Raw genomic sequence first — 27,466 nt, 5'->3', positions numbered from 1 at the left:
TAGAGAAAGCAGACCACTACCTTAAATGTCTCTTGGTTCACAGCCTAAAGGAGACTTTCATGCTGGTGTGACGTGAAGTCTCTACGTCTTGATACAGTGCTGGCGTCCCTGTTGTGGCTGTTTCATATAGTAGAGAGGAGCGGTGTGGCCTTTTCCCTATATTGTTATTCATATAGTGTGGGGGACTGGAGTAGGGAGAATGTCCCAATTAGTAGGAGGGGTGAAAGAAGAGGGGAAGGGGAGGGCTCCTGGGAGCTGGGTACCTTGTTCCTGTTAGCTTCTGCTTCTGGCTGTGGTGCAGGAGTCCCAGATATGGCTCGTTGTTGCAGGGGAGGAGGAGGGCGGCGTGACCGTCTCCCAGCGCTGTGGAACGTGCACTGGGAGTCCTCATTTAAGTATGTGCGCGCTGAGCGCTGGGGCGGAAGTGCGTCACAAAAGGGGGCGGGGAACCGGAAGTGACGTCGCGCTAGTGGAAAACTCACTTATGTGTGTTTTGGTTGCTATGGTGCGCTGTATACACTGATAGCTGGTTGGCTAATGCACATGCAGAGCGTGTACACTTCACAGCATATCGTGTCATGCCAGTAAAGGAGCATACCTCGCTGCTAGGGGTAAAAATACTCCAGTAAATCAACCATGAGGACTATATGATCCACAGAAATTGTGGTAGTGGAACAGGGTTAAGGTGACTAAACCTCATACTTAAAGAAAGGAAATCTATGTGCACAAATTGTCCTGGATCCCTTAATACACTGTATGTAGTCATGGGTAGTACAGATAGTAATGTTGTCTATTTAGGGGGGGGGGGGGGAATGATAAGAGAAATATCATGGCATATAGATGGGCACATCAAAAAGTCAGATAGGATAACTTTTAGTTGTGTAATCTTTAGGGGGAGGCAACTGGTAAGAGGGATATCATGGTATGTATAAGGGCACATCAATAGGTCAGAAAGGATCACTTTTAGTGGCAAAAGATAAGAGGGATACAAGAGCCATACAGTACAGCATCTTAAAAACATTATTCCCAATATTGGGGAGTGGGTCTCCCATACTTATTGCTTATGCCTTCCAAGCAAAAGCTGCCAAAACTTAGGACGGAGGAACTTGCAATGCCCCTTACAAGAGCCATGCAGTACAGCACATTACAAACATTATTCCTATTATTGGGGAATGGGTCTCCCATAGTCTTTGCTTATGCCTTCCAAGCAAAAGCTGCCAAAACTTAGGACGGAGGAACTTGCAATGACCCTTATAAGAACCATGCAGTACAGCATATTACAAACATTATTCCCATTATTGGGGAGTGGGTCTAACATAGTCTTTGCTGATGCCTTCCAAGCAGAAGCTGCCAAAAATTAGGACGGAGGAACTTGCAATGCCCCTTACAAGAGCCATGCAGTAAAGCATATTTCAAATATTATTCCCAATTATTGGGGAGTGGGTCTCCCATAGTGTTTGATTATGCCTTCCAAGCAAAAGCTGACAAAAATTAGGATGGAGGAACTTGCAATGCCCCTTACAAGAGCCATGCAGTACAGCATATTACAAACATTATTCCCATTAATGGGGAGTGGGTCACCCATAGACTTTGCTTATGCCTTCCAAGCAAAAGCTGCCAAAAATTAGGACGGAGGAACTTGCAATGCCCCTTACAAGAGCCGTGCAGTACAGCATGTTACAAACATTATTCCCATTATTGGGGAGTGGGTATCCCATAGTCTTTGCTAATGCCTTCCAACCAAAAGCTGCCAAACATTAGGAGGAAATGCAGTGCCCGTTCGAAGAGTCGAGGAGGTTAGAATTAATTAAAAACAACATTTTAATGGCCCTTGGAAGAGCTGTGGAGTTCATTCAGTGTGGTTTAACAACACACTTTTAATGCCCCTCGGAAGAGACGTGGAGGTCCCAGTAGCTTAACAAGACGGTTTTAATGCCCCTTGGAAAAGTGGTGGAGGTCACAGTAGCTTAACAAGACAATTTTTATTCCCCTCGGAAGAGACGTGGAGGTCACAGTAGCTTAAAAAGACCGTTTTAATGCCCCTCGGAAGAGACGTGGAGGTCACAGTAGCTTAACAAGATGGTTTTGAATGCACCTCGGAAGTGACGTGGAGATCCCAGTAGCTTAACAAGACAGTTTTAATGCCCCTCGGAAGAGATGTGGAGGTCCCAGTAGCTTAACATAATGGTTTTAATGCCCCTTGGAAAAGTGGTGGAGGACACAGTAGCTCAACAAGACGGTTTTAATGCCCGTTGGAAAAGTGTTGGAGGTCGCAGTAGCTTAACAAGACGGTTTTAATGCCCCTCGGTAGAGACTTGGAGGTCACAGTAGCTTAACAAGACGGTTTTAATGCTCCTTGGAAAAGTGGTGGAGGTCACAGTAGCTTAACAAGATGGTTTTAATGCCCCTCAGAAGAGACGTGGAAGTCCCAGTAGCTTAACAACACGGTTTAATGCCCCTCGGAAGAGAGGTGGAGGTCCCAGCAGCTTAACAAGACAGATTTAATGCCCCTTGGAAAAGTGGTGGAGGTCACAGTAGCTTAACAAGACGGGTTTAATGCCCCTTGGAAAAGTGGTGGAGGTCACAGAAGCTTAATAAAACGGTTTTAATGCCCTCGAAAGAGACGTGTAGGTCACAGTAGTTTAACAAGATGGGTTTAATGCCTCTTGGAAAAGTGGTGGAGTTCGTAGTAGCTTAACAAAACGGTTTTAATTCCCTTTGGAAAAGTGGTGGAGGTCACAGTACCTTAACATGACGGTTTTAATGCCCCTCGGAAGAAACGTGGAGTTCACAGTAGCTTAGCAACATGGTTTGAATGCCCCTTGGGAGAGACGTGGAGGTCCCAGCAGCTTAACAAGATGGTTTTAATGCCCCTTACAAGAGCCATACTGTACAGCATCTTAAAAACATTATTCCCATTATTGGGGAGTGGGTCTCCCATAGTTATTGCTTATGCCTTCCAAGCAAAAGCTGCCAAAAATTAGGACGGAGGAATTTGCAATGCCCCTTATAAGAGCCATGCAGTAGAGCATATTACAAACATTATTCCCATTATTGGGGAGTGGGTCTCCCATAGTCTTTGCTTCTGCCTTCCAAGCAAAAGCTGCCAAAAATTAGGACGGAGGAACTTGCAATGCCCCTTACAAGAGACATGTAGTACAGCATGTTACAAACATTATTCCCATTATTGGGGAGTGGGTCTCCCATAGTCTTTGCTAATGCCTTCCAAGCAAAAGCTGACAAAAATTAGGACGGAGGAACTTGCAATGCCCCTTACAAGAGCCATGCAGTACAGCATATAACAAACATTATTCCCATTATTGGGGAGTGAGTCTCCCATATCTTTGCTTATGACTTCCAAGCAAAAGCTGCCAAAAGTTAGGACGGAGGAACTTGCAATGCCCCTTACAAGAGCCATGCAGTACAGCATATTACAAACATTACTCCCATTATTGGGGAGTGGGTATCCCATAGTCTTTGCTTATGCCTTCCAAGCAAAAGCTGCCAAAAATTAGGAGGAAATGCAATGCCCGTTCGAAGAGTCGAGGGGGTTAGAGTTAATTAAAAACAACATTTTAATGCCCCTTGGAAGAGCTGTGGAGTTCAGTGTGGTTTAACAAGACGCTTTTAATGCCCCTCGGAAAAGTAGTGGAGGTCCAAGTAGCTTAACAAGATGGTTTTAATGCCCCTTGGAAAAGCGGTGGAGATCACAATAGCTTAACAAGACGTTTTATTGCCCCTTGGAAAAGTGGTGGAGGTCACAGTAGCTTAACAAGATGGTTTTAATGCCCCTTGGAAAAGTGGTGGATGTCACAGTAGCTTAACAAGATGGTTTTAATGCCCCTCTGAAGAGACGTGGAGAACCCAGTAGCTTAACAAGACGGCTTTAATGCCGCTCGAAAGAGACGTGGAGGTCACAGTAGCTTAACAAGATGGTTTTATTACCACTTGGAAAAGTGGTGGAGGTCACAGTAGCTTAGCAAGACGGTTTTAATGCCCCTTGGAAGAGACGTGAAGGTCACATTAGCTTAACAAGACGGTTTTAATGCCCCTTGGTAAAGTGGTGGAGATCCCAGTAGCTTAACAAGAAGGTTTTAATGCCCCTCGAAAGAGAAGTGGAGGTCACAGTAGCTTAACAAGACGGTTTTAATTCCCTTTGGAAAAGTGGTGGAGGTCACAGTAGCTTAACATGACGGTTTTAATGCCCCTCGGAAGAAACGTGGAGGTCACAGGAGCTTAACAAGACGGTTTTAATGCCCCATGGATGAGACGTGGAGGTTCCAGTAGCTTAACAAGATGGTTTTAATGCCCCTTAGAAGAGTCATACAGTACAGCACCTTAGAAACATTATTCCCATTTTCGGGGAGTGGGTCTCCCATAGTCTTTGCTTATGCCTTCCAAGCAAAAGCTGACAAAAATTAGGATGGAGGAAATTGCAATGCCTCTTACAAAAGCCATGCAGTACAGCATATTACAAACATTATTCCCATTATTGGGTAGTGCATCTCCCATATTCTTTGCTTATACCTTTCAAGCAAATGCTGCCAAAAATTAGGGCGGAGGAACTAGCAATGCCCCTTACAAGAGCCATACAGTACAGAATATTGCAAACAATATTCCCATGATTGGGGAGTGGGTATCCCCTAATCTTTGCTTATGCCTTCCAAGCAAAAGCTGCCAAAAATTAGGAGGAAATGCAATGCCTGCTCGAAGAGTCGTGGAGGTTAGAGTTAATTAAAAGCAACATTTCAATGCCTTTTGGTAGAGCTGTGGAGTTCAGTGTGGTTTAACAAAACGCTTTTAATGCCCCTCAGAAGAGAAGTGGAGGTCCCATTAGCTTAACAAGGCAGTTTTAATGCCCCTTGGAAAAGTGGTGGAGGTCGCAGTAGCTTAACAAGACGGTTTTAATGCCCCTTGGAAAAGTGGTGGAGGTCACAGCAGCTTAACAAGACAGTTTTAATGCCCCTTGGAAAAGTGGTGGGTGTCACAGTAGCTTAACAAGACGGTTTTAATGCCCCTCGGAAGAGACGTGGAGGTCACAGTAGCTTAACAAAACGGTTTTAATCCCCATTGGAAAAGTGTTGGAGGTCACAGTAGCTTAACAAGACATTTTTAATGCCCCTCGGAAGAGACGTGGAGGTCACAGTAGCTTAACAAGACGGTTTTATTGCTCCTTGGAAAAGGGGTGGAGGTCAGAGTAGCTTAACAAGACGATTTTAATGCCCCTCGGAAGAGACGTGGAAGTCCCAGTAGCTTAACAAGATGGTTTTAATGCCCCTCAGAGGAGACATGGAGGTCCCAGTAGCTTAACAAGATGGTTTTAATGCCCCTCGGAAGAAAGGTGAAGGTCCCAGCAGCTTAAAAAGACGGATTTAATGCCCCTTGGAAAAGTGGTGGAGGTCACAGTAGCTTAACAAGATGATTTTAATGCCCCTTGGAAAAGTGGTGGAGGTCACAGTAGCTTAACAAGACAGTTGTAATGCCCCTCGGAAGAGACGTGGAGATCCTATTAGCTTTACAAGTCGGTTTTAATGCCCCTCTAAAGAGAATTGGATGTCACAGTAGCTTAACAAGACGGGTTTAATGCCCCTTGGAAAAGTGGTGGAGGTCACAGTAGCTTAGGAAGACGGTTTTAATGCCCCTCAGAAGAGACGTGGAGGTCACAGTAGCTTAACAAGATGCTTTTAATGCCCCTCAGAAGAGACGTAGAAGTCACAGTAGCTTAACAAAACGGTTTTAATGCCCCTCGGAAGAGATGTGGAGGTCCCGGCAGCTTAACAAGACTGATTTAATGCCCCTTGGAAAAGTGGTGGAGGTCACAATAGGTTAACAAGTCGGTTTTAATGCCCCTTGGAAAAGTGGTGGAGGTCACAGTAGCTTAACAAGACGGTTTTAATGCCCCTCGGAAGAGACGTGGAGATCCCAGTAACTTAACAAGACGGTTTTAATGCCCCTCGAAAGAGACGTTAAGGTCACAGTAGCTTAACAAGACGGTTTGAATGCCCCTTGGAAGAGACGTGGAGGTTACAGTAGCTTAACAAGACACTTTTAATGCCCCTTACAAGAGCCATACAGTACAGCATCCTAAAAACATTATTCCCATTATTGGGGAGTGGGTCTTCCATAGTCTTTGCTTATGCCTTCCAAGCAAAAGCTGCCAAAAATTAGGAAGGAGGAACTTGCAATGTCCCTTACAAGAGCAATGCAGTACAGCATATTACAAACATTATTCCCATTATTGGGGAGTGGGACTCCCATAGTCTTTGATTATGCCTTCCAAGCAAAAGCTGCCAAAAATTAGGAGGAAATGCAATGCCCGTTCGAAGAGTCGTGGAGGTTAGAGTTAATTATAAACAATATTTAAATGCCCCTTGGAAGAGCTGTGGAGTTCAGAGTGGTTTAACAAGACGGTTTTAATGCCCCTCGGAAGAGACGTGGAGGTCCCAGTAGTTTAACAAGTTGGTTTTAATGCCCCTTGGAAAAGTGGTGGAGGTCGCAGTAGCTTAACAAGACTGTTTTAATGCCCCTTGGAGACGTTATGGAGGTCACAGAGACAAGAAACACGAAGACAAGATGATGTAGTCCCGGGGTCTTTACTCACGGTTATCAGTTTCCAAGTTACACTGCAGATCATAACTTCCCACGTCTTCCTGTGCGTTCTCAGTGAGGGGCTCAGTCCACCCTCAGGTATCTCCAGAGCACTTTTCAGGACCCCGTTCTGTGTACCTTTTTTCTGGCCTCTCTCCTTGTACCTCACACCTAGCGGCACCTCTGTCCAGTGTCCTCGGGCCTTGGCGGGCGACGTGTGTTCTGTCCCCTAGTCCTATGTGGCTACCTTCCTGATGGCTGGTGTGGGCGGCTTGCTGTACTTAAAGTGCTGCAGCCTCCGGTTCCCAGTTGAGCCCTGTAGTCTCTGCTGGCTGAGGGATCCGGTTCCCTTTCTTCTGGCCTGACCCCCCTACCTCCTGGCAGCGGCGGGCGTACGGGTAGCAGCTGCACGGCCCGTACCCCTGGGGTCCCTTCTGTTCCTTTCCTGGAGCCTTTCTGCTCCCTCTGTCCTTCTTCAGGCTCTTGCCTCTTGACTAGGCCTGCCTGTGGAGCAGAGCTCGTACAGAGCCCCAGCTCCTGTCACTTCTCCACACTCTTCTCTCTTCCCTTCTCCCTTGAACCAAAATGGTTCCTTACTTTTATATACTCCTGCTCAGTGCGCCCAGGATCTACGTCCTCCACCCATCCACTACCTAGTTCCCCCTCTCTAGGTGGTTCCTCCCCACTCCAGCCAGGGATCAGGGACAGTTGTGCTTCCCCACAGGAGCATTGTCACCCTGTCCCCTGGAAATGTGGTGTAGTGGATGCAGTATTAGGGTCCTGAGCCATACTCCTTCCTTACCTGAGAGTGAGATACCACACCTCTGGGTGAGATGCAATACCTCTGTGGCGACCGAACCCTCAGGGGCGCCACACACCATCCTGGTAAAACACAGCACGTCCGCGGGCTGGAACAGAGTAAAAGACAGGGTAAATTAGGACATGCAAAACTTTTAGGATGCATCCACATATAAGATTGTAAAGAACACATCTTCCCTTTATGGGAGGCTCTTTTTCTTTTAACGTTACTAGTTATCAAAACATTATAAATGCACTTTTAATAACATTTTTCTTTCACACATAAGCCATTCTGGAACTCTTTTTCTCTGATATCTTATAAAACACTTTCTGCATATAAAACTTTTCATATAAAACATTTCTTCACATATATTAAACATTATAAACATTTCTTTTGCGTATAAAACACTTCCGTCATAGACATTCGTTATATCAACACATTTGTCATATCAAAAACAATTTTCCCATAAACTTTTCAAGTAAATTTTTTGTCAACCGGTCACAGTGATGTCTGCAACCAGGTGTCCATTTTGTAACAAGGTGCAAACTTGCAAACAGGAACATGAGGGACCCGTCCCAAACCCTCAACGGAGGCCCTCGGGTGGCTGCAGGGCTTAGATGATCCAGATGCTGGACCTCGTCTTCGGCCACCTCCAATGGGTTATTGTTCTGAGGTGCTCGTTGTATTTCTTATAAAACCAATAAGGGGCACCTGAAGAGGTGCAACTATTTACAAGAAGTGGCTGCTCCCAGTCCTCAGCCGGTTAGTCTCTGGACCCGTTCCGTGTAACTAAGTGCACACAAGAAAACATTAACTTTTTGCAGTGTCCCTGCATACCCTAACGGGTAACTTATTTACATTTTAGGTGCTCAGTTCCTCTTACAGTACTTAGTAAGGGTGCTCCCTGCGGGGAGGCTCTGGTGCATCACTGGCTGACCCAGCCTGGTCTTCAGCACGGTTGGACTCTGGCTCCATCCGGTGGACATTGAGGGCATACCAGCCCCTGACTCCTCGGTGCCTGGTGTAGGACACGGTGTCCCCGGGATACAGGTCTCGATCTGGGTGTCCCTCTGGCAGGCGGGACTCCACATCCCTCCTGTTTACAAAGAGGTCTGTGTCCGATGGCGGGTCCCAGACGAAACCCCATCCTGCGTCAAAGTCGAACTTCACCACGGTCCTAGTAATTCTGGGACCATGAGCCACTCGCTTGTCATGGCGGGTCCAGGCCTTGTCTTCCAGATTGCTGGCCTCAAGTCGCGCCCATCGCTCACGCCGTTGCTTCCGCTCCTTCTCAAACTTGAGCAGCTGTTGGCGGCAGAATTCCTTGCGGCGTGCTGCAGCTGCCCTGGTCTCCTGGGAGAACCCCATTAGATCTTCCCCTGAGTGCTCCCACTCAAATTGGGCCTCCTCATCCGGTACCTGGGAAGCGGCGACGGGCTGCGGAGCGGACAGGAGTGAAGGCCGCTGGTCCTCCACCTCCGCGGACCAGTCCCAGGGGGAGCGCCCACACACCCGTTCGGGCGTCGGAGGGGGCGGCTTTTGCAAGGGGCCGAGGAGCGGGCCGGCGTCGCTGGTGGCTGGAGCTGGTTCCGGGGTCTGGAGGGCATTTGGAGCTTGCGCATCCTGGTACGCGCATGGTGGGCACGTGGCGGTCTCGCCCTGGTTTAAAGGGCCTGGCTCTGGCTTTGGGAGTGGGGCTGCTTCGGTGACGCCTGGGATCTGCGATTCCACCAGGGGGCCCAGGGGCAGGTTGACGCTTACAGCGTCCGGCACAGGAGAACTTCTCCTACCTGCTCCTGCGGCCGCTCCTGCGTCAGACGCGGTCTCCTGATCCCGATCCCGGTCCTCGGAGGCTGGGGCGCTGCCGGTGCTGGGCAGCGTCGCTGGCTGCCGGGCCGCATCCTGTGCTCCATCTCCTTCTTCCAGTCCGTAATGGCATCTCGCTGTGCCCTGGCTATCCTCCGGCCCAGATCTTCCTTGCCGGCGCGGAGGAATTTGGTATCCTCCCGGGGAAGCTTGGCCACTAGCTCCTCCAGGGTATAAGGTGCGTCGACCGGCAGCATGGCGCTGGCAGAGTCTCTGGAGCTGCCACGGTCCATCTCCTTTCCCGGGTGCGGCCTGCCTGGACTGGTCCAGACCACACCTTGTCTCTCAGTTTTCTTGCCTCCCCTCCCCTTTCGGGAGCGGTTCCAGGGCAGTCTGCTGTCGGTCACCTCCAAGGGCAGCCCCCCCATGTCGATGGACACATCCACATACATGATCACTTCTGGTGGGGACGGGCTCCGCTTTTGGCGCCATTCTGGGACCTGGCCCACGATGGGAGGTGACCTTTAGTTGTTGTTTGGCTGACACATAATGACGTCCATTCTTCAGGGGTGGACGCCACATTCAGTAGAAAATACAGTCTCTTAGGCACACAATACCCGATGGTAACGGGTGAGTTACGTATCCTGCCGACTCCGCCAAAGTTGACGCGCCCCCTGGGCCGTTGGGATACCCGGAACCGGGCCTGTATATGGCTGGGAGTTGTAGTCACCGTGGCGGCGACCCGGTCCATGACCCAGGGCGGTCAAACCAGTGGCAGTCTATGTGTATTTGATGTAAATGTCCGACTACGCCACCTGTGGATTGCGGTTATTAGTAACCGCCACTGCGGAGCAGTTCACTGAAGCTGGTGATATGCGCAGCAAGTGTAGTATAACTCCCCACAGGAAGAGTGTAGCTTCAGGGCAGCGCAGGTGAATGATGGTGGTGATTGTGCGGGGCATCCCAGTGCAGTGAGTGCGGGTGCAGTAAGAAACACGGAGACAAGATGATGCAGTCCCAGGGTCTTTACTCACGGTTATCAGTTTCCAAGTTACACTGCAGATCATAACTTCCCACGTTGTGCTGTGCTTACTCAGTGACGGGCTCAGTCCACCCTCGGGTATCTCCAGAGCACTTTTCAGGACCCCGTTCTGTGTACCTTTCTCTGGCCTCTCTCCTTGTACCTCACACCTAGCGGCACCTCTGTCCAGTGTCCTCGGGCCTTGGCGGGCGACGTGTATTCCGTCCCCTGGCCCTATGTGGCTACCTTCCTGATGGCTGGTGTGGGCGGCGTGCTTTACTTAAAGTGCTGCAGCCTACGGTTCCCAGTTGAGCCCTGTAGTCTCTGCTGGGAGGGACTACAGGGCTCTATTTTATATAGTGCCATTTTATGTATGGTGCTGTACATAAGGGTAAACTTTGCGCTGCGCGCTGTGTGCACCGCTGTCTTTGTCCATCTACAGATGTGTACAAGCGCACCTATGTGTTACTTTTCTTGGTCATGCCCCTCAGCACTCTCTTAAATGAGTTATTTGAAGAGCCACAAGTGAATGTCGCAGCAGTGCGCATGATCAACCACAGCTCCATTTATCTTTTCAAAGTTCCGTTTCTCTGGATCATGGTGGTCCCAGTGGTTAGGTCCACAGTGATCAGAAAGTCATCCCCTATCCATAAGAAAGGGGATAACTTCCAAACTAGGGATAACCCATTTAAACAGGATTTCAAAATGTATTTTTATTTGCCCATAGGAATGTAGAAAATTATAAACCAATAATGACTCTACCTAACTATAATACAGTCTCTCCAACAATAGGACAGAGGTAATGGCACTGTGCAGTCTATATGTATACAGAATAATACAGATACTGAAAATTACACTCCGTATACAGGACAGGAGAAGTGGTACTGTGCAGTCTATATACATTATATACATAGAATAATACTGATACTGAGAATTAAAACCAGTATACAGGGCAGGAGAAGTGGTACTGTGCAGTGTATATATACAGAATAATAAAGATACTGAGAATTACACCCAGTATAGAGGGCAGGAGAAGTGGTACTGTGCAGTGTATATATACAGAATAATAAAGATACTGAGAATTACACCCAGTATAGAGGGCAGGAGAAGTGGTACTGTGCAGTATATATATACAGAATAATAAAGATACTGAGAATTACACCCAGTATAGAGGGCAGGAGAAGTGGTACTGTGCAGTGTATATATACAGAATAATAAAGATACTGAGAATTAGGCCACGGCCTCACTATCAGTATTTGGTCAGTATTCGGTCAGTATTATTTCCACAGTATCTGTATTATTCTGTATATACAGTATACACTGCACAGTACCACTTTTCCTGTCTGTATGCTGGTTGTAATTTTCAGTATCTGTATTATTCTGCATATATATAGTACACTGCAAAGTACCACTTCTCATGTCCTATATATACTGTGTGTAAGGCCATGGCTCCACTATCAGTATTTGGTCAGTGTTTTTTCTTAGGAGTGGGAGCCAAAACCAGGTGAGGAACAATCAGAGAAAAGGTGTAATAGAAACAAGTCACCAATTCTGGATTTATCACCCACTCCTGGTTTTGTCTCCAACTCCTTAGAAAAAATACTGACCGAATACTGATCAAATACTGATAGTGGGGCCGTTGCCATAGGGAGAATTATACACAGCATACATAGCTCCAAAATATATGCTACAAACATCTAAAATATATATATACCCACACAAACACTGGGACCATTGTATATACATGTAGTAAATATTATAGTATATATATTATAGTATGAACTATGGAGCTGTGTATATAGTTATTTAGTGTGGTGCTGTGCCTGAGTACATAACTTTTAGTGGGAAGTCCACACCATATACAGAGCTCCACACTATATACTGTGTTATAAAACATGGTATGGAGCTGTGTGTATACTATGTAGTGTAGAGATGTGCCTTTTATATAAAATGTGCAGCCCACACTATATGCTATACACACATATTATATTCACATCACATCTACACTATATATTACACACAACACCTCACTACATGCTATATACACAGGTCCACACTATATACAGTACTTAATTATGCTGTCTACATCAGATAGTATAATCTGGGGCCGATGCATATACATTACATAGGATACACTGGGGATGATATATATACATTACATAGGATACAATGGGGCCGATGTATATACTTCTGAGGGGATGTGCTGGGGGCGATCTATATACATCACATAGGATACGCTGGGGCCGATGTATATACATCAGATGGGATACGCTGGGAACGATGTATATACATCACATGGGATACACTGGGGCTGATGTATATACGGATTATATTGAGGGAAATTTGGGCTACCGCCCGGGGTCCGAGGCTTCAGGGGGACCCATGGCCAGATTGCCCTCATGATAATGTTTTGTGCGGATGCAGGGGCAGGTTTGGCAGGGGGACCGCACTGTACCTTTTAGACGCCGGCCACATCACAGGGAGGCAGACACGCACCCTGCACGCTGTGTGCTGCGTCTCCAGGACTGACATCACACAGCGGCGTCTGGAGCTTCTTTATCCTGTGGGAGAGGAGCTGGTGGATCAGGTCAGTGAATGGCGGTAAATATGAGATCTGGAGAGGATGTCTGGAGTGAGGAGGGGGCTGCAGGACGCTGCTCCCCTCCTGATGAGTTTGCATAAGATTCCATAGTGTCAGTTCAGCGGCCGCTCTGATAGGGCTCTGTATAAGTTATTGCAGGACTTTCACCTTTGCTGCAGATCAGGTCACTCTGGGTCATCGGCTCCAGCATCACCAGATCTGCAGGAAAATTCAGAGTCCTGTAATAAATCCCACTGAGCCCCAGCAGAGCGACCACAGACATTGCATAGAGGATCCTGCACTGACTGATCAACCCTGAACCTGCAGGACATCACATACTGTACTGATCCATATATGATATGTGAGGTCCTGTAGGCAGGTGTGATCAGTACAGAGTATATCCCTGTACAAAATGTCACATCCAGTAAACAGATTAGTGTATGGTATACTGTGGTACAGACATCAGATGGGATATAACAATGTGTATAGTATAACATCTAATGTCTGTATCACGGTATATTATACTAGCTATTGAACCCGTTCTACACCCGGGTCACAAGCATTTTTAGTGATACATTTCTGGCGCCATTTTTTTTAAGACACTGTGTCTGCGAATTCTCATAAACAGTATCTTCAATAAAATGGCGCTGGATAGCGTGGTAAGCTCATGCACTGACTCCGGCTCCACTTCATTGAAGTAATGTGCTACAAAATTAAAGGGATCCTTTCATCTGAAATAACGCTATTAACCTGCGTTCAGGCAAACAGCGTTATTATACTGCCCAGTAGCTGAATGCAGTGGGGAGAAAATGATCTTTATTCTCCTCGCCAGCATTCGGTTTCAGTCATGAGGGCAGTGCCGGTTCTGTCACCACTCTGAGTATACAGAGCGTCCTCTGCAACCGAGCCCCCGTCCCTGACTGACACTGACTCTACATTGAGACCGGCTGTCAGTTAGGGCTGGGATTACTGCGGTTGCTCTGTTTACTCAAAGTAATGACTGAACCGGCGCCGGGCCAGACCCCATTACTAAAACCGAATGCTCCCCCATCCTGGTATATGCTCCCTCTCCATCCTGGTATATGCTCCCTCCCCATCCTGATCCCCCTTCCTGGTATATGCTCCTCCATCTTGTCTGCTCTGATGTTCTTCCATCCATACAAAAAAAAAACAACACTCCTACTCGCCTTTTCCCCTCTCCCTTGCAGCGCATCCTCGAACACCGGCAAGGCTGGAGGAGTGTGGCACCGGAGTTCGCACCAGCGCATGCATGAACCACAACGCCACACTCCTCCAACCTCGCCGGACATCAAGGTATTTGTCCTAATGGCGCCGAAGATGGCAGTATGAAATCAGCGTTTACGCACCCCGTGATCTCCGGCATCACAATCCTTTATCCTCGTCCTCCTCCCTGTCACCTGTAACATCTGATGGGTTCTTCTGCCTCTAGCCAGACTGTGCAGGCGCATTGTGTGCACAGTCTATAGAGGCTTCGGACAGACGGACACATCCCTGATTATATTATAGATAGTCATGTATTCTCATATAGACTCCACAGGGCCGTACCTAGGGGAAGAGGAGGAGCATGTGACCTGGGTACAGCCGTCAGGGGGGTGCCTTCGGGCCACCTCATGCGGTGGTCAGAGGTGTCTCCCAGGCAGCTGCAATTTGCCGCCCCCAGAGTGGGAGTCGACCATTCTCTGAGCTTGCTGTGGAACCGACAGTCGATCAGAGAAGGGAGCTATGTGCGGGCTCATACTGTATATAGGGAGCTATGTGCGGGCTCATACTGTATATAGGGAGCTATGTGCAGGCTCATACTGTATATAGGAAGCTATGTGCGGGCTCATACTTTATATAGGAGGCTATCTGGGGGCTCATACTGTATAGAGAGGGGCTATGCGGTGGCTCATACTGTATCTAGGGAGCTATGCGGGGGCTCATACTGTATATAGAGGGATGTCAGCATGCTTAATTCTGCTCAATATTAAGTCACACAATTAATATAATTTTTTTTTATTATTTTGTTAATATTAATATGGAGCAGAATTAATTTCAGCCTATTGGATCGGCCTCCATAACAGTCACGATCTCTCATGTGGCCCCTCGGGAAAATTAATCTCCCACCCTGCTCTACTATATATAGTGCTATGTTATGGAATTTTTTTTCCCTCATTCTCTGTCTATAGATGTGATCAGAACATCTGTGTGTTAATCACATGACCAATCACATGACCTATCAAAGGGGATCATGTGACATGTCACGTGATACATCCGGTACCTGGGGGGGGCCACACCTTTTAAACTGCCTGGGGCCCTGGCTACTCTTAATCAACCCCTGTGTATATACATCATATAGGATACGTTGGGGACAATGTATATACATTACATAGGATACGTTGGGGACAATGTATATACATCACATAGGATACGTTGGGGACGATGTATATACATCACATGGGATACACTGGGGCTGATGTATATACATCACATGGGATACACTGGGGCTGATGTACAGGTGCATCTCACTAAATTAGAATGTCATCAAAAAGTTAATTTATTTCAGTTCTTCAATGCAAAAAGTGAAATTCATATATTATATAGAGTTATTACAAACAGAATGATCTATTTCAAGTGTTTATTTCTGTTAATGTTGATGATTATGGCTTACAGCCAATGAAAACACAAAACTCATTATCTCAGTAAATGAGAATACTTTATAATAACAGCTTGAAAAATGTTTTTAAAATCCAAAATGTTGGCCTACTGAAATGTATGTTCAGTAAATGCACTCAATACTTGGTCGGGGCTCCTTTTGCATCAATTACTGCATCAATGCAGTGTGGCATGGAGGCGATCAGCCTGTGGCCTCTTGCAGCTCATCAAGAGAATGCCAAGAGTGTGCAAAGCAGTTATCAAAGTAAAAGGTGGCTACTTTGAAGAAGCTAGAATATAAGACATATTTTCAGTTGTTTCACACTTTTTTGTTAAGTATATAATTCCACATGTGTTAATTCATAGTTTTGATGCCTTCAGTGTGAATGTACAATTTTGATAGCCAAGAAAACACAGAAAAATCTTTAAATAAGAAGGTGTGTCCAAACTTTTGGTCTGTACTGTACATCATATAGGATACACTGGGGCTGATGTATATACATCATATAGGATACATTAGGGCTGATGTATATGACGCGCCCCCTGGGCCATGTTGTTAGGGATACCCGGAGCCGGATCAGATGGGGGTTGTAGTCTCCGAGTGGCTGTGACCCGGTCCGTGCCCAGGGTGTCAAACTCAGTGTGCGGCAGTCCTTGCAGATGTTCTTAGTGTCGACTACGCCACCCGTTGATTTGCGGTCAAAAGGCCGCCGCTGCAGGATGGTCCGCTGAGGCTGGTGGTGTGTGTGCAGCTGTGGTAGTATAACCCCCAAAGGGAGGGGTATAGCCTCAGGGGGTCAGACGTGGAGGATGGTGGTTGTGAAGGTGCAGCAAGGAGACTCAGAGGCATGAAATGCAGTTTCAGGGTTTTTACTCACTGGTGTTGCTCGGGTCACTCTGTACAGCAGTGACCACCCAAGCCGTGCTGCGTCCACCAGGTGCGGGACTCGGTCAACTCCCGGGCAATTCCTGAGTATGGTCCTGAGCTCCCTTCTTCTCTCTCTCTTCCTGGCCGTTCTCACCAGGGATCCACCTATGTCCGGCTCCCTCGGGTCTCTTGTTGGTTGAAACTTCTCTGGCTTCCCTGACCCTATGCTCGGTGTGCCATTCTGGTGGATTTGGTGAGGGTCATGGCAGATCCTGCCCACGACCTCCGGTTCCTGGCTAAGGTTTGCTTTGGCCTTCGCCAGCTTGGGATCCGGTACCCTTTTGCCGACCCTTCACCTTTTTGTCCTTATTCTGGGATCTTGGGGTCCCCTCTCGTCCTGCACCTCTGGGTCCCTCTTCCTTCTCCTCTCCTGGAGTTACTGCTGACTCACTGACTGACTGACTGACCCTGTCCTAAGATGGTGCCCACCTTATATACTCCCTCTATGTGTGAGCTCAGGTGACCAGCACCCAATGAGCTCCTATCTTTATCCAGACTACTCCCCCTATCTGCCCCTACACTACTGGGATGTTCCACCCCCCTCCCACTCCAGCCAGGGACAGACGCTGTCGTACCTGCACATAAACTGGTGGGAGTACCGTAGTTCTGTCCCCCGGAAATGGGATGTATGTAGTGCATGCACACACTATCTGTGCAGTCTTTTACTGTTTTATGTCTTTCTCTCTCAATCTCTACTGCTAAGCTGTGATGTGCTCTCCCTATCCAGATTCACCACAAAATGACTCCTACATTCATTGCTTTGGCTTTCATACAGGCTATGATAGTCCCTCCTGATTGTGCTATAACATGTGATGTGACACCTTAAAGCATTATGGTGAAGCCTGGACGGCTTACATCAGAGGTCCTATAAGTCTTCTCTGGCTGATATAATTTTTAGTAATACTGTATGAAAATTGGCTGCAATTGTTTTAGGTGATTCCCAAGAAGCAAATCACAAATTGTTGAAATTCACCGGATTCTGCAGATTCACAAAAATTCAACACAAATTCAGTTTGCATCAAGTCGATTTGCTCATCTCTGCATAGTAGTCATCATTTTCTCTCCAGTTTGCATTCATGGATTTTGGTTTTATCTTTATTAGCTCCTTCAGAAAGATCCTGCCAGTCGCTTAGGAGCCAACGGTAACATCAGAAAGCACAGTTTTTTTCAGCGTATCGACTGGGTCTCTGTGGAAGCCCTGAAACTGTCTCCACCATACGTCCCTGTAGTAAGTATATGAGCAGATATGCTTTCTTAGTATTAAAATCTTTGTGTCTATTCTTTTACTAGTTTTCAATCAACACAACTTGTTTTTAATGGAGACTCTGATATAAAGTCATAATTTTAATGTTATAATTCCTTTTTTCCTTTATAGCCATCTGAGCCTCCCCGTCGTCATAAACCATTCCATCTGGAGAAACTAGAAGCAGCAGAGGCCACAGCACTTATATCAACAAACGACCAGGCATTGTTTGAGGGATTTTCATTTGTCAACTTGGAAACCCTTGACCAGACCCCAGCTCTATAGTCATCAGAGCGAGCGGACCACCTGAGCCTCCGGAAGACTGAAAATCAGAAGACTGGACATCACTGGAACAGTGCAAGAATGAAGGTGACCATGGAGACGTCGAGGGACCCTGAATGAAGACACAGAGAATGACGGCGCCAGCAGATCCACCTATGAGCTGGCGGTAAGTATAAGCGCCATAATATCTGCGCTTTATTCCAATCATAGGCATGTGCCAAACATTTTTCATTGACCGGTAATAGGATTTCCTCCTGCTCATTTTAGCTCCAATTTTTGGTGCTATCTTGGGCAACGATGAAATACCGAGGTGCGTGATGGCCGGATTTTTTTTTTTTTAACAACATCTTGCACTTGTCTATGATAAATTTACCATTACCGGCAGTTGGATTTCCTCATACTTATGACAGTGTTGTCATAGGAGTGGGGAAAAAGGTGAGAGATGGCCGGCTATTAAGGGGTGGCAGGAGGCCAGATTTTTTTTTTTTAAAAAATGGTAAAATTTGGCCTATGGAGAACACAAGCGCTTACAGCTAGTGGACTTGCACATCCTCCAGATGTAAGTGTAAAATGACAGCTGCAGTCTTAAAAAGTACATTTTGTTAAGACACTCACGGTGGCAGAAACGGCAGATCCACGTATGAGCTGGGGGTAAGAATAGGCGCCATAATATGTAAACAATGTAAAAACAGATCGCCAAATGGAGGACTATTTCATCAAAGTCCCATGAAGACACCCATGCCAATGTCATTCCAGTCCATGCCAGGGGCACCCATTCCAGAAGCCATTGAGCCTTCTCATGGAACATCTATATAGTTAAACAAAACAAAAAAACCTGAAAAGCTTTTAAGGCAACTAAAACCTCTAACATTTTTCTTATATATGTAAATAACAACAGAATGAAGTGGGTTAAAAGTGTATTTTGAATATTCCCATTTTTTAAGGAACCTAAACAGGAAAGGGTTCTTTACAGTCAGAGCAGTCAGACTGTGGAATTCCCTACCACAAGAGGTAGTAATGGCAGACACTAAAACAGCTTTCAAAAAAGGGGCTGGATGATTTCCTCGATACACATAACATTGAGGGTTACAGTTAAATTAGACAAAATGTTACAACTATAGAAGTACATTAAATACCATAATAGTAATTACATAATTAGTATCATAATTAGGTTTGATCCAGGGTTCCAGGACTGATCGCCTTTTCTCGGGGTCAAGAAGGAATTTTTCCCCTGTGACACAAATTGGCTGGAGGTGTCCTGGGGTTTTTGCCTTCTTCTGGATCAACAGATTTAGGCATAGGGATTCTAGAAATACCATTATTAGAATCACAAGAGTAATACAAAATATAAAATTAATTAAAAAAATTTAATTATAAACGGGTACATTCTTAATTGTTATAGTGCAGCAATAATAAAAATGGTAATAATAATAATAATAATACATTTGTAAGGCCTAGTGCCAGTTAGTTAGTAAGTTAGTGTAGTGTTAGTGTACGGAGTATAATTGGGGGAGAAAGGTTAAACTTGATGGTACCTGGGAGTTGGCCGAGCCGCTCACCTGGTGAGCACAGTATGACGTGGGCAGCCATTACCTGCAGAAGTGGCTTGGAGTGTAAAATTGTGAGTAAAGACCCTGGACTGCATCACTGGACTCTGAGTCATTACTGTTGCTCCCACGCACCATCACCCCCACCATCTGCACTCACTGCCCTGAGGCTATACTCCTCCCGTGGGGAGTTATACTACCCTCTGCTGCATACACAACATCAGCCTCAGCGGTCTGCCCCGCAGCGGCGGTTCTCAGTGACCGCAATCCACGGGTGGCGTAGTCAGACATTTAAACATTAAAAAACAAATAAACAGATCCGCCACTGGTTTGACCACCCTGAGCCATGGGACCGGGTCGCCGCCACGGAGACTACAACCCCTAGCATTACACAGAGACCCGGCTCTGGGTATTACCCCACACATGGCCCAGGGGGCGCGTCATAAACACAGATCGCCAAATGGAGGACTATTTCATCAAAGTCCCGTGAAGACACCCATGCCAATGTCATTCCAGTCCATGCCAGGGGTACCCATTCCAGAAGCCATTGAGCCTTCTCATGGAACTTCTATATAGTTAAACAAAAAAAAAACTGGAAAGCTTTTTAATATAAGAAAAATGAAAGAGTTTTTAGTTGTATCTGTAAATAGCAACATAATGAAGTGGGTTAAACGTGTAATTTGAATATTTCCATTTTTTAAGGCACCTAAACAGGAAAGGGATTTTTACAGTCAGAGCGGTGGGACTGTGGAATGCCGAACACAAGAGGTAGTAATGGCAGACACTATAACAGCTTTCAAAAAAGGGGCTGGACGATTTCCTCGATACACATAACATTGAGGGTTACAGTTAAATTAGACAAAATGTTACAACTATAGAAGTACATTTAGAACGGTAATAGTACGGTAATTACATAACTAGTATCATAATTAGGTTTGATCCAGGGTTCCAGGACTGATCGCCTTTTCTCGGGGTCAAGAAGGAATTTTACCCCTGTGACACAAATTGGATGAAGGTGTCCTGGGGTTTTTTGCCTTCTTCTGGATCAACAATGTAGGCATAGGGTAGTATTAGTAGTGATAGGAAAGTTAGAATAATACTGTAATAAGATAACAGGATGTTAAGAATAGTAACTATATCAAATAGTCACATTTCTAAAAATAAAAACAAATTAAATAATAACTGCAGTAGTACAATAAGTAGTGTAAGATTAACTATATAACTAGTAATAGCATAATTAGGTTTGATCCAGGGTTCTCTGACTGATCGCCTTTTCTCGGGGTCAAGAAGGAATTTTTCCCTGCGATGCAAATTGGCTGAATGTGTCCTGGGGTTTTTGCCTTCTTCTGGATCAACAGATTTAGGCATAGGGATTCTAGTAATACCATTATTAGAATCACAAGAGTAATACAAAATATAAAATTAATTAAAAAAAATAAATTATAAACTAATAAAATATACTACCAATTTCCACAGTACACAATTATATTAACAATAGCACACAATACGGATATACAATTAACCCCACCAATAACCTAATTATACTTCCCACCCACTTGCCTAAAAACATACAAACATTAATTACAAACCACCCGCCTATCACCTACTATCCCTACAGCATCAAGGGGTTTATGAGGCTATGTGCCCACGATGCAGAATTGCTGCATATTTTTTCCGCTTCTCCCTGGCAGGAAAAATGCATGCGGATTGTACATGCGTTTTTCCTGCCAGGTAGAAGCGTTTGTCAAGCGTTTTTTCATGCATTTCTGTATGCGGGTTATCAAGCGCTTTCCATGCTATTTTAGCATCACTTGGAAAGTGCTTGACAACTTGGTCACACTATATAAATCCATGCAACCGACATGGATTTTATATAGTGTGACCAAGTTAGTTAAAAAAAAAGAATAAGAATGGTAAAAAATCAAAAAATAATTTTATACTTACCTTCCGATGTCCTCCTGATGTTCTCTCCGATGGGTCTGGTGTCTTGGGCGGCTCGCGGTGGTGTGAAGCACCTGCAGTGACATCATTGATTCATGTGACAGGTCACATGACTCAATGACATCATGGCCGGTCCTTCACAACACCGCGACCCATAGAGCAGACCAGACGGAGGGGAGAAAACACCGGGAGGACATCGGAAGGTAAGTATAATCTTTATTTTTTAGTTTAAATTCTTTTTTAACAGGTTCTATGGTACCTGGGTCTGGATGAGTCTCCTCTCATCCACACCCAAGTACCATCTGCACATAGAAACGCATAATATCCGTGTATACAAATGTACTGACACGGATATTATGCGTTTCAATGCAAGTCAATGGCGGCAATTGATGCGTATTTTTCCGCAATGATAATCCGCAGCGGAAATTTCCGCAGCATGTGCACAGCACATGCGGATTATCAATGGGGACCATGGGACACGTATTACCAAGTGGTTTTTAAGCGTTTTTGCTGCGGAAATTCAGCTGTAAAAACGCTTGAAAAACGCATAGTGGGCACGCAGCCTAACAGTGTGATACTTAGCCCAGTAGCTGTCGTCAGGCTGATTCTGGGCTGCTTGGCACTTGGTGTTGCTATGAGAAAAGTAGAGGAAAGTGACACAAGGAGAGAGGGCACTTGAAGTGAGTACTTCTAGAGCACAAGGCGACTGAGGGGATGCTGCAGTCAGACAGCAGTCAGAGAGCAGCTGAGGGAGGATGGGACAGAGGAGCAGCACAGAGAGGCTACAGGCTGAGAGGTAGGTAGCTGAGGGGCTGAGGAGGACAGCTGCGGTGAGCAGGGGTGTGGGCAAGGAGAAGAGGTAGGAAGCTGAGGGGCTGAGGAGGACAGCTGCGGTGAGCAGGGGTGTGGGCAAGGGGAAGGGGTAGGAAGCTGAGGGGCTGAGGAGGACAGCTGCGGTGAGCAGGGCTGTGGGCAAGGCGAAGGGGTAGGTAGCTGAGGGTCTGGGGAGGACAGCTGCGGTGAGCAGGGGTGTGGGCAAGGAGAAGAGGTAGGAAGCTAAGGGGCTGAGGAGGACAGCTGCAGTGAGCAGGGGTGTGGGCAAGGGGAAGGGGTAGGAAGCTGAGGGGCTGAGGAGGACAGCTGCGGTGAGCAGGGCTGTGGGCAATGGACTTAGTCTAAGGCATGATTAAAGTAGTTTTTAAAAAAATTTTTTTTGCTAAAATATGAAAACAGTAGGCTCCTTTTCAGCTCCTGTTTAAAAATGCCAGAGCATGTCTCAAAGGTATTAATTAGATACCATAGTATATGAGCTCTTGACTGGTAGTGAAACTGTGAATTTAACATTTTATTATATGGAGGTAACCAATTCTGGTTTTCCAAAGTTAGAAAAAGTTGTTACAGGGGACGGTTCATGGAGTTTTTGCAACTTTAAAAAGGGCTCTCAGAAACACTCTTGGCGCTAGCCACTTAGCTTAGCTTTGATGAATGATGAACTGGGTCCACAGACTCTTCAGCTGGACATCTCCACCAGCCCCAGCCTCACTAATATGCTTGGATGCATGCACCACACTTGCGTCAACAGTGCCATCCACAGTGTAAGAGTGGTGACGCCTGATGAAAGAGGTTGCAGTTGGGGCAGTTTCAGACCAGAATGTAACATTTTTATATCAGTAGGACCTTTGCAGCATTTTGGTTCTCCACTAGTGGAATTACCGGTGCCATACAAATGGCACCTTTAAAAACACAATCCAGGGCAATATACAGAATGGACTGACCCAGGCTTTTTGGTGTGAAATAGTTACTGCTGTTCTCCTTCATTAGATTCAAGAGGCAGCAGACCTAGGTGATCACAATTATTTGACACGTTGAAAGTGTAAACTGTTATACACACCTTCTAAATAAGAACACCATCCCAACTGTGAAACATCAGGGTGGCAGCATCATGTTGTAGGGTTGTTTTGCTGCAGGAGGGACTGGTGCACTTCACAAAATAAATGGCATCATGAGAAAAGAAGACACAGGCGTGTCTCTGATTAACTCAGATGTTGCCAAAAAAATCAGAATCTTACAAACACATGACATCATCATATGGGCAATCCAGAATTGTTTAAAGGCATTGTAATCTTAGTGTATGTAAACTTTTGACTTTGTAGTAAGTAATAAAAATGCCTTAAAACATTCTCTCTCTCTCATTATTCTGACATTTGGCAAATATTAAAAATTTTGGTAATACTAATTGATCTAAAACGGGAAACGTTTATTCTGATTTCATGTCAGATATTGAGAAAAACATGCATATGTGTCTTTTTAGATAGTGTACTGTATGTAAACTTCTGGTTTCAACTGTATCTGCAAAGGCAAGTTGTCAATTTAATAGGTCTCTAAGAGACACCCATATCTAGGGACAGTCTCCTTCTACTAAGAAAACACTGATTTGGGTGGTCATGTCATTCCACATTGATCATTAGCCAGAGGCACCACAGTCGCCGCAGTCTTGGTTAAGCAATCTCATCCATTCATAGAAATCACTGATGCGAATGACAAATATATTTTAATTTGCCTGATCTGACACAAAGTTTTTTTTTTATGGGTTTACATCCCAAACTATACTCCTCCACTGCAATTAATGACATAATAAATGTGTTGATGTGTTGCCAATTACCAACTAGTTCCTTTCTACCGACTAGTATCATCTAATGATTATCTTCTTTTTAAATGAGATGAACACAACCTGTGACCTGGAGAACCAAATGCATCCCACAATGCTATTCTGTGTGTCACCCAAAACATCTGGTCACCGATATACAGTGCCTTGAAAAAGTATTCATACCCAGTGAGCCTTTCCACATTTTTTCATATTTCAACCACAAACTTAAATGTAATTGATTGGGATTATATGTGATATACCAACATAAAATAGCAAGCATTTATGAAGTGTAAATTGTGATAAGCATTTGTGACGTGCCCAAGGGATGGGGCCGTACCCTGGAGTCAATCTTAAAAAAAAGCAAGGAATTGGGGGAAAGGTGTATGGGAAAAGGGGAAAGTTCGTGACGCCACCTGTGGTGTCTGGTGAGACTCACCAACTCTGCTACAGTCCTCTGAAGTCGGTGGTGGGCAACTTAGTTGGTTCTGCTCCCCACAGATGGAACGGGGCCTCAGGGCAGTGTAGGAGAACGGATGCAGGACAGAGGAGACCCAGCCGGGTCAAAGGAAGAATAGGCACACACATGACAGTTCACTTCAGTACCTTTACTGGTGGTGTTTTCAGGCACGATCCGGGGTACTGTAGGGTGAAGGGTGCATTTCAGGACTCTCCCCAGTGAGCGGGTGTGGGGCCTCCTGTTTCTTGCCTTTTCCTAGTAAGTTTATGACCTGCCTGAAGCTAGGCCTAACTTGGTCTCTGTCTTGCACCTGCTGACTTGGTGGTAGGGCCTTTTGTTGGAGTTCACACTCCCTGGTTTCTTGGGCCTCAGTGACTCCTGACCCTGGTATTACGGTCAGCTTTTGCTATTCCTGGGACATGTAGTTCACCAGGAATCCCGGTTGTTTCTGCTGGTCCTAGAGATCCTTGCAGACACGGACCCGGTGTCCCGTAAATGATTGTGGGGTGAGCTGGTTAAGCTCCTCTGCCCCCTATGTAGCTCGCTTACTCCACTTGCCTTCGGCCTGCTCGGAGCCCTCACTAGGCTTCACACTGGCAGTAGGGCTTGCTACTCTTCACCGCTCTTATGGCGTCGGCACGCCTTGGGCTCACTACCTGAGCTCAATGAGTCTGGACTGTGCTCCACTGCAGGATGGCTACTGCAGGAGCTCCTCTCAACAGGCTTCCTTCTACAGACTGGATCCTCAGAGACTGGAACTAGCTCTGTCCCAGAGGAAACTGTTCTCCAGACTGAATGCCTAGCTCCACCTTCCCTTTTTATATCCCTAACGGGCTCCCTCTGGTGGTCTGAGGTGGAAGGTGAAGGTGTTTGTATGCTATGAGGGCCTCTTGTGGAGGAATCCGTTCATGCACCCCTCTAGGATCTGTGGCACCAATGCACAGCAGGGCGCCACATTTGTATTCAGCCCCCTGTAGTCTACTACCCCTAAATAAAATCCTGAGTGACCAATGAAGTCACATAATGAGTAAACTGAGTCCACCTGCGTACAATTTATTGTCAGTATAACTACAGCTGTTCTGTGAAGGTCTCAGAGGTTTATTTGAGAACATTAGGAATCAAACAGCATCATGAAAACCAAGGAGTACACCGGGCAGGTCAGGGATAAAGTTATGGAGAAGAGAAAAGCATGGTTAGGTTATAAAAAAAATAGCCCAAGCTCTGAACAACTCACGGAGCACAGTTCAATCAATAATAAAAAAAACGTAAGTAGTATGGTACAACTGCAAACCTACCAAGACATGGCGGTCCACCTAAAGTGATAGCCTTGTATGGAGAGCACTAATTAGAGAAGCAGCCAAGAGGCCCATGGTCACTCTGGAGGAGCTGCAAATCCACAGCTCAGCTGGGAGAATCTGTCCACAGGACAACTACTAGTCCAGAAATCTGGTCTTTATGGAAGAGTGCAAAAATAAAGCCATAAAAATTCTGTATGGAGGAATATGTGGTGCCCATAATAATGTATGGAGGACTATGTGGGGCCCATTATTCTGCATGGAGGACTATATGGGGTCCATTATTCTGTATGGAGGACTATGTGACGCCCATTATACTGTATACCGGTTGACCCGCGATTTGGTCCAAGTTTTTCATTTTGGCCCTCTGAGTTTGAGTTTGACATCCCTGGTTTAAGTCAAAGGATATCAGAAGAACAATAAGGGTTCGCACTGTTTAAAAAAAAAAATTTGTGCTCAGGAGGAAAATAGTCCATTAATATCGTAACTAAACCTCCGGCACTAATAAGTGAAAAAACAACTGTATATCATTTCAAGAAATTTTTTTTTCATTTTAAAGAGTGACTGTAACAAGATAATAACTACCGGAACGTTTTGTTTCGGCTAATTGTCTTTATCAAGGTTATCTGTGTCAATGAAAAATATGAATACTACATTTAATAATGTCACACAAATAATAGAGCCATACATATTACATACATATATTTTTTTCCAAACATACATAAAGCTCATATGCAAGGTTGCCAAGTAGTGGGTCACTTATTTTAAGCATAGGTGGTCATATTCAAGCGCAAATTGTACCTATAATATAAAAATAATCAGTAAGAAATCATCCAATGCCATATAATCAAAAAAAGGGGAACTGGCAAACTTAGAATTCCAAAGGTATTCATTTCAGAACAAACCAGGAGGTAGAATACTTGGAGAAATAGTGAAATATATGAAAAGTCATAAATATGCCCCAAAGGTAAAAAGAAATTGGAGTCCTCAGAGTGCGTATCAGAGAGTATCAAACTGAGTATATAGCTGTGCAACTTACTTATTTGAATCCAGGAGTCCCACCAGGGTGCGTCCATGTGGCATAACTAACAGTCATTGTGCCGGTGTATGCACATGGGAAATGTGTCCCATTTTATATGTGTCAGAACAAGAAGAGGTAAGTATGAATGGTGATGGCTGATAGATGTTACCTGGACCACCGCGGCCGAAAGATGCAGTGCAGTCTGCGTTCCACCGTCGGCCGGATGTGACGCGCCGGTATCATACTGAAAGAGAGGGGTGAGTTGCGTTCCACCGTGCGCATGCGCAGTGAACCCAAGGCGCGCTATGTGAAAATAAGACTTGGAACCGGGGAGACTGAATAAATGGATATATGAGAGAGGTGAGAAAGGTGAAAAGTCAAAGGATATTCATGTGTTTGAATGACCATGTCAAAGTCCAGATCTAAATCCCATTGAGAATCTGTGGCAAGACTTGCTGTTCACAAACCATCCGCATCCAATCTCACTGAGCTGGAGCTAAGTTACAAAGAAGAATTGGCAAACATTTTCAGCCTCCAGATGTGCAAAGCTGGTAGAGACATACCCCAAAAGACTTGCAGCAGTAATTGCAGTGAAAGATGGTTCTACAATGTATTGACTCAGGGGGGCAGATGACAATTTCCAGATTCATATTTT

This window comes from Phyllobates terribilis, unplaced genomic scaffold (genome assembly GCF_046119375.1).
Source record: "Phyllobates terribilis strain yellow unplaced genomic scaffold, ASM4611937v1 Scaffold_100__1_contigs__length_5926523, whole genome shotgun sequence".
Taxonomy (NCBI): Eukaryota; Metazoa; Chordata; class Amphibia; order Anura; family Dendrobatidae; genus Phyllobates; species Phyllobates terribilis.
Note: the sequence above shows the minus strand (reverse complement) of the source record.